Genomic DNA, 9532 nt, shown 5'->3' on the forward strand with positions numbered 1-9532 from the left:
CACTCCACCCATAATCCAGATCTACAGAGGTCCACACTCCACCCATAATCCCAGATCTACAGAGGTCCACACTCCACCCATAACCTGATCTACAGAGGTCCACACTCCACCCATAACTGATCTACAGAGGTCCACACTCCACCCATAATCCAGATCTACAGAGGTCCACACTCCACCCATAACCTGATCTACAGTGGTCCATACTCCACCCTTAATCCCAGATCTACAGAGGTCCACACTCCACCCATAAGAGATCTACAGAGGTCCACACTCCACCCATAATCCCAGATCTACAGAAGTCCACACTCCACCCATAATCCAGATCTACAGAGGTCCACTCTCCACCCATAACTGATCTACAGAGGTCCACACTCCACCCATAACTGATCTACAGAGGTCCACCCTCCACCCATAAGAGATCTACAGAGGTCCACACTCCACCCATCATCCCAGATCTACAGAGGTCCACACTCCACCCATAAGAGATCTACAGAGGTCCACACTCCACCCATAACTGATCTACAGAGGTCCACACTCCACCCATAAGAGATCTACAGAGGTCCACACTCCACCCATCATCCCAGATCTACAGAGGTCCACACTCCACCCATAAGAGATCTACAGAGGTCCACACTCCATCCATAACTGATCTACAGAGGTCCACACTCCACCCATAAGAGATCTACAGAGGTCCACACTCCACCCATCATCCCAAATCTACAGAGGTCCACACTCCACCCATAAGAGATCTACAGAGGTCCACACTCCACCCATAACTGATCTACAGAGGTCCACACTCCACCCATAAGAGATCTACAGAGGTCCACACTCCATCCATAATCCAGATCTACAGAGGTCCACACTCCACCCATAATCCCAGATCTACAGAGGTCCACATTCCACCCATAACCTGATCTACAGTGGTCCACACTCCACCCATAATCCCAGATCTACAGAGGTCCACACTCCACCCATAAGAGATCTACAGAGGTCCACACTCCACCCATAATCCAGATCTACAGAGGTCCACACTCCACCCATAATCCCAGATCTACAGAGGTCCACACTCCACCCATAATCCCAGATCTACAGAGGTCCACACTCCACCCATAAGAGATCTACAGAGGTCCACACTCCACCCATAATCCAGATCTACAGAGGTCCACACTCCACCCATAATCCCAGATCTACAGAGGTCCACACTCCACCCATAAGAGATCTACAGAGGTCCACACTCCACCCATAATCCAGATCTACAGAGCTCCACACTCCACCCATAACTGATCTACAGAGGTCCACACTCCACCCATAATCCAGATCTACAGAGGTCCACACTCCACCCATAATCCCAGATCTACAGAGGTCCACACTCCACCCATAATCCCAGATCTACAGAGGTCCACACTCCACCCATAACTGATCTACAGAGGTCCACACTCCACCCATAACTGATCTACAGAGGTCCACACTCCACTAGGGTTGCCACCTCATCCCTTTATACCCGAAAACATAATAATTACACGGCTTCTGGGGCTGATTAAGGTGGTAATTAAACTCACTTGGTGACTTATCTGCATTTAATTAGCCTCAGAACCCGTGTAATTCAAAGGTGTTCGGGTTTAAAGGGATGAGGTGGCAACCCTACGCTCCACCAATAACTGATCTACAGAGGTCCACACTCCACCCATAACTGATCTACAGAGGTCCACACTCCACCCATAATCCCAGATCTACAGAGGTCCACACTCCACCCATAATCCCAGATCTACAGAGGTCCACACTCCACCCATAATCCAGATCTACAGAGGTCCACACTCCACCCATAATCCCAAATCTACAGAGGTCCACACTCCACCCATAATCCAGATCTACAGAGGTCCACACTCCACCCATAATCCCAGATCTACAGAGGTCCACACTCCACCCATAAGAGATCTACAGAGGTCCACACTCCACCCATAATCCAGATCTACATAGGTCCACACTCCACCCATAATCCCAGATCTACAGAGGTCCACACTCCACCCATAACCTGATCTACAGTGGTCCACACTCCACCCATAATCCCAGATCTACAGAGGTCCACACTCCACCCATAAGAGATCTACAGAGGTCCACACTCCACCCATAATCCAGATCTACAGAGGTCCACACTCCACCCATAATCCCAGATCTACAGAGGTCCACACTCCACCCATAAGAGATCTACAGATGTCCACACTCCACCCATAATCCAGATCTACAGAGGTCCACACTCCACCCATAACTGATCTACAGAGGTCCACACTCCACCCATAATCCAGATCTACAGAGGTCCACACTCCACCCATAACCTGATCTACAGAGGTCCACACTCCACCCATAATCCCAGATCTACAGAGGTCCACACTCCACCCATAATCCCAGATCTACAGAGGTCCACACTCCACCCATAATCCCAGATCTACAGAGGTCCACACTCCACCCATAAACCCAGATCTACAGAGGTCCACACTCCACCCATAACTGATCTACAGAGGTCCACACTCCACCCATAACTGATCTACAGAGGTCCACAATCCACCCATAATCCAGATCTACAGAGGTCCACACTCCACCCATAATCCCAGATCTACAGAGGTCCACACTCCACCCATAACCTGATCTACAGAGGTCCACACTCCACCCATAACTGATCTACAGAGGTTCACACTCCACCCATAATCCCAGATCTACAGAGGTCCACACTCCACCCATAATCTAGATCTACAGAGGTCCACTCTCCACCCATAACTGATCTACAGAGGTCCACACTCCACCCATAACTGATCTACAGAGGTCCACACTCCACCCATAATCCCAGATCTACAGAGGTCCACACTCCACCCATAATCCCAGATCTACAGAGGTCCACACTCCACCCATAATCCAGATCGACAGAGGTCCACACTCCACCCATAATCCCAGATCTACAGAGGTCCACACTCCACCCATAAGAGATCTACAGAGGTCCACACTCCACCCATAATCCAGATCTACATAGGTCCACACTCCACCCATAATCCCAGATCTACAGAGGTCCACACTCCACCCATAACCTGATCTACAGTGGTCCACACTCCACCCATAATCCCAGATCTACAGAGGTCCACACTCCACCCATAAGAGATCTACAGAGGTCCACACTCCACCCATAATCCAGATCTACAGAGGTCCACACTCCACCCATAATCCCAGATCTACAGAGGTCCACACTCCACCCATAAGAGATCTACAGAGGTCCACACTCCACCCATAATCCAGATCTACAGAGGTCCACACTCCACCCATAACTGATCTACAGAGGTCCACACTCCACCCATAATCCAGATCTACAGAGGTCCACACTCCACCCATAACCTGATCTACAGAGGTCCACACTCCACCCATAATCCCAGATCTACAGAGGTCCACACTCCACCCATAATCCCAGATCTACAGAGGTCCACACTCCACCCATAAACCCAGATCTACAGAGGTCCACACTCCACCCATAACTGATCTACAGAGGTCCACACTCCACCCATAACTGATCTACAGAGGTCCACAATCCACCCATAATCCAGATCTACAGAGGTCCACACTCCACCCATAATCCCAGATCTACAGAGGTCCACACTCCACCCATAACCTGATCTACAGAGGTCCACACTCCACCCATAACTGATCTACAGAGGTTCACACTCCACCCATAATCCCAGATCTACAGAGGTCCACACTCCACCCATAATCTAGATCTACAGAGGTCCACTCTCCACCCATAACTGATCTACAGAGGTCCACACTCCACCCATAACTGATCTACAGAGGTCCACACTCCACCCATAATCCCAGATCTACAGAGGTCCACACTCCACCCATAATCCCAGATCTACAGAGGTCCACACTCCACCCATAATCCAGATCTACAGAGGTCCACACTCCACCCATAATCCCAGATCTACAGAGGTCCACACTCCACCCATAAGAGATCTACAGAGGTCCACACTCCACCCATAATCCAGATCTACATAGGTCCACACTCCACCCATAATCCCAGATCTACAGAGGTCCACACTCCACCCATAACCTGATCTACAGTGGTCCACACTCCACCCATAATCCCAGATCTACAGAGGTCCACACTCCACCCATAAGAGATCTACAGAGGTCCACACTCCACCCATAATCCAGATCTACAGAGGTCCACACTCCACCCATAATCCCAGATCTACAGAGGTCCACACTCCACCCATAATCCAGATCTACAGAGGTCCACACTCCACCCATAACCTGATCTACAGAGGTCCACACTCCACCCATAATCCCAGATGTACAGAGGTCCACACTCCACCCATAATCCCAGATCTACAGAGGTCCACACTCCACCCATAATCCCAGATCTACAGAGGTCCACACTCCACCCATAACTGATCTACAGAGGTCCACACTCCACCCATAACTGATCTACAGAGGTCCACACTCCACCCATAATCCAGATCTACAGAGGTCCACACTCCACCCATAATCCCAGATCTACAGAGGTCCACACTCCACCCATAACCTGATCTACAGAGGTCCACACTCCACCCATAACTGATCTACAGAGGTCCACACTCCACCCATAATCCAGATCTACAGAGGTCCACACTCCACCCATAACCTGATCTACAGTGGTCCACACTCCACCCATAATCCCAGATCTACAGAGGTCCACACTCCACCCATAATCCCAGATCTACAGAGGTCCACACTCCACCCATAATCCAGATCTACAGAGGTCCACTCTCCACCCATAACTGATCTACAGAGGTCCACACTCCACCCATAATCCAGATCTACAGAGGTCCACTCTCCACCCATAACTGATCTACAGAGGTCCACACTCCACCCATAACTGATCTACAGAGGTCCACACTCCACCTATAAGAGATCTACAGAGGTCCACACTCCACCCATCATCCCAGATCTACAGAGGTCCACACTCCACCCATAAGAGATCTACAGAGGTCCACACTCCACCCATAACTGATCTACAGAGGTCCACACTCCACCCATAAGAGATCTACAGAGGTCCACACTCCACCCATAATCCCAGATCTACAGAGGTCCACACTCCACCCATAATCCCAGATCTACAGAGGTCCACACTCCACCCATAATCCCAGATCTACAGAGGTCCACACTCCACCCATAATCCAGATCTACAGAGGTCCACACTCCACCCATAAGAGATCTACAGAGGTCCACACTCCACCCATAATCCAGATCTACAGAGGTCCACACTTCACCCATAATCCCAAATCTACAGAGGTCCACACTCCACCCATAATCCCAGATCTACAGAGGTCCACACTCCACCCATAATCCAGATCTACAGAGGTCCACACTCCACCCATAAGAGATCTACAGAGGTCCACACTCCACCCATAATCCCAGATCTACAGAGGTCCACACTCCACCCATAACTGATCTACAGAGGTCCACACTCCACCCATATCTTACCTCCAGGTATCTCTGGCCTTCACCAGTCCCCGCCCACTCCCCGCCCTCTCCCGCACACAGCGCTCTCCTCGCCCCGCCCCCTGTTGTCACATTGAACATCTTCCTCTCTCGGATACATTGTATCTCCGCTCTGAGTGACGTCACGCGAGTCCCCCGCCCCGCCCCTCTGCCGTGTCCCGGAAGCGGATTGGTGTATGCCTGGAGGGCGGGGCCAGCTGTGGATGACAAGTAAAGCGGTACGAGGAGAGCGGAGAGCGAAGGGCCCGGGGCCCCGGAGGAGGATGAGCGCCCGACCGAGTGCGGAGGGTGAGAGGGGCGGGGCCTGGACATTATACGGAGGGGGAGGGGCTCTGTACATTATATAGAGGAGGGGGGGGGGGCTCTGTACATTATATAGAGGAGGAGGGGGGGGGCTCTGTACATTATATAGAGGAGGGGGGGCTCTGTACATTATATAGAGGAGGGGGGGGGGGGCTCTGTACATTATATAGAGGAGGGGGGGCTCTGTACATTATATAGAGGAGGGGGGGGGGCTCTGTACATTATATAGAGGAGGAGGGGGGGGCTCTGTACATTATATAGAGGAGGAGGGGGGGGCTCTGTACATTATATAGAGGAGGAGGGGGGGGCTCTGTACATTATATAGAGGAGGGGGGGGGGGCTCTGTACATTATATAGAGGAGGAGGGGGGGGCTCTGTACATTATATAGAGGAGGGGGGGCTCTGTACATTATATAGAGGAGGGGGGGCTCTGTACATTATATAGAGGAGGGGGGGCTCTGTACATTATATAGAGGAGGGGGGGCTCTGTACATTATATAGAGGAGGAGGGGGGGCTCTGTACATTATATAGAGGAGGGGGGGCTCTGTACATTATATAGAGGAGGAGGGGGGGGCTCTGTACATTATATAGAGGAGGAGGGGGGGCTCTGTACATTATATAGAGGAGGAGGGGGGGCTCTGTACATTATATAGAGGAGGAGGGGCTCTGTACATTATATAGAGGAGGAGGGGGGGGGCTCTGTACATTATATAGAGGAGGGGGGGGGGCTCTGTACATTATATAGAGGAGGGGGGGGCTCTGTACATTATATAGAGGAGGAGGGGGGGCTCTGTACATTATATAGAGGAGGAGGAGGGGCTCTGTACATTATATAGAGGAGGGGGAGGGGCTCTGTACATTATATAGAGGAGGGGGAGGGGGCTCTGTACATTATATAGAGGAGGAGGAGGGGCTCTGTACATTATATAGAGGAGGAGGGGCTCTGTACATTATATAGAGGAGGAGGGGCTCTGTACATTATATAGAGGAGGAGGGGCTCTGTACATTATATAGAGGAGGAGGGGCTCTGTACATTATATAGAGGAGGAGGGGCTCTGTACATTATATAGAGGAGGAGGGGCTCTGTACATTATATAGAGGAGGAGGGGGGGCTCTGTACATTATATAGAGGAGGAGGGGGGGCTCTGTACATTATATAGAGGAGGGGGAGGGGCTCTGTACATTATATAGAGGAGGAGGGGCTCTGTACATTATATAGAGGAGGAGGGGCTCTGTACATTATATAGAGGAGGAGGGGGCTCTGTACATTATATAGAGGAGGAGGGGGGCTCTGTACATTATATAGAGGAGGAGGGGGGGCTCTGTACATTATATAGAGGAGGGGGGGCTCTGTACATTATATAGAGGAGGGGGGGCTCTGTACATTATATAGAGGAGGAGGGGCTCTGTACATTATATAGAGGAGGAGGGGGGGCTCTGTACATTATATAGAGGAGGGGGGGCTCTGTACATTATATAGAGGAGGGGGGGGCTCTGTACATTATATAGAGGAGGAGGAGGGGCTCTGTACATTATATAGAGGAGGAGGGGGGGCTCTGTACATTATATAGAGGAGGAGGGGGGGGGCTCTGTACATTATATAGAGGAGGGGGGGGGGCTCTGTACATTATATAGAGGAGGGGGGGGGGCTCTGTACATTATATAGAGGAGGAGGGGGGGCTCTGTACATTATATAGAGGAGGAGGGGGGGCTCTGTACATTATATAGAGGAGGAGGGGGGGCTCTGTACATTATATAGAGGAGGAGGGGGGGGGCTCTGTACATTATATAGAGGAGGGGGGGGGCTCTGTACATTATATAGAGGAGGGGGGGGGGCTCTGTACATTATATAGAGGAGGAGGAGGGGCTCTGTACATTATATAGAGGAGGAGGGGGGGCTCTGTACATTATATAGAGGAGGAGGGGGGGCTCTGTACATTATATAGAGGAGGAGGGGGGGCTCTGTACATTATATAGAGGAGGAGGGGGGGCTCTGTACATTATATAGAGGAGGAGGAGGGGCTCTGTACATTATATAGAGGAGGAGGAGGGGCTCTGTACATTATATAGAGGAGGGGCTCTGTACATTATATAGAGGAGGGGCTCTGTACATTATATAGAGGAGGAGGGGGGGCTCTGTACATTATATAGAGGAGGGGCTCTGTACATTATATAGAGGAGGAGGGGGGGCTCTGTACATTATATAGAGGAGGAGGGGCTCTGTACATTATATAGAGGAGGAGGGGGGGCTCTGTACATTATATAGAGGAGGGGGAGGGGCTCTGTACATTATATAGAGGGGGAGGGGCTCTGTACATTATATAGAGGAGGAGGGGCTCTGTACATTATATAGAGGAGGAGGGGGGGCTCTGTACATTATATAGAGGAGGGGGAGGAGCTCTGTACATTATATAGAGGAGGAGGGGCTCTGTACATTATATAGAGGAGGGGGAGGGGCTCTGTACATTATATAGAGGAGGAGGGGGGGCTCTGTACATTATATAGAGGAGGAGGGGCTCTGTACATTATATAGAGGAGGAGGGGGGCTCTGTACATTATATAGAGGAGGGGGGGGCTCTGTACATTATATAGAGGGAGGAGGGGGGGCTCTGTACATTATATAGAGGAGGGGGGGCTCTGTACATTATATTAGAGGAGGGGGGGCTCTGTACATTATATAGAGGAGGGGAGGAGCTCTGTACATTATATAGAGGAGGAGGGGCTCTGTACATTATATAGAGGAGGGAGGGGGGGGGGCTCTGTACATTATATAGAGGAGGGGGGGCTCTGTACATTATATAGAGGAGGAGGGGGGGGGCTCTGTACATTATATAGAGGAGGGGGGGCTCTGTACATTATATAGAGGAGGGGGAGGGGCTCTGTACATTATATAGAGGAGGAGGGGCTCTGTACATTATATAGAGGAGGAGGGGGGGGCTCTGTACATTATATAGAGGAGGGGGAGGAGCTCTGTACATTATATAGAGGAGGAGGGGCTCTGTACATTATATAGAGGAGGAGGGGGGGCTCTGTACATTATATAGAGGAGGGGGAGGAGCTCTGTACATTATATAGAGGAGGAGGGGCTCTGTACATTATATAGAGGAGGGGAGGGGCTCTGTACATTATATAGAGGAGGGGGAGGGGCTCTGTACATTATATAGAGGAGGAGGGGCTCTGTACATTATATAGAGGAGGAGGGGGGGCTCTGTACATTATATAGAGGAGGGGGAGGGGCTCTGTACATTATATAGAGGAGGGGGAGGGGCTCTGTACATTATATAGAGGAGGAGGGGCTCTGTACATTATAGAGGAGGAGGGGGGGCTCTGTACATTATATAGAGGAGGGGGAGGGGCTCTGTACATTATATAGAGGAGGGGGGGCTCTGTACATTATATAGGAGGAGGGGGAGGGGCTCTGTACATTATATAGAGGAGGGGGGGGGCTCTGTACATTATATAGAGGAGGGGGGGGGGCTCTGTACATTATATAGAGGAGGAGGGGGGGCTCTGTACATTATATAGAGGAGGGGGGGGCTCTGTACATTATATAGAGGAGGGGGGGGGCTCTGTACATTATATAGAGGAGGGGGGGGGGCTCTGTACATTATATAGAGGAGGGGGGGGGCTCTGTACATTATATAGAGGAGGGGGGGGGCTCTGTACATTATATAGAGGAGGGGGGGGGGGCTCTGTACATTATATAGA

The sequence above is a fragment of the Aquarana catesbeiana genome, linkage group LG07 (assembly GCF_042186555.1).
Source record: "Aquarana catesbeiana isolate 2022-GZ linkage group LG07, ASM4218655v1, whole genome shotgun sequence".
Lineage (NCBI taxonomy): Eukaryota > Metazoa > Chordata > Amphibia > Anura > Ranidae > Aquarana > Aquarana catesbeiana.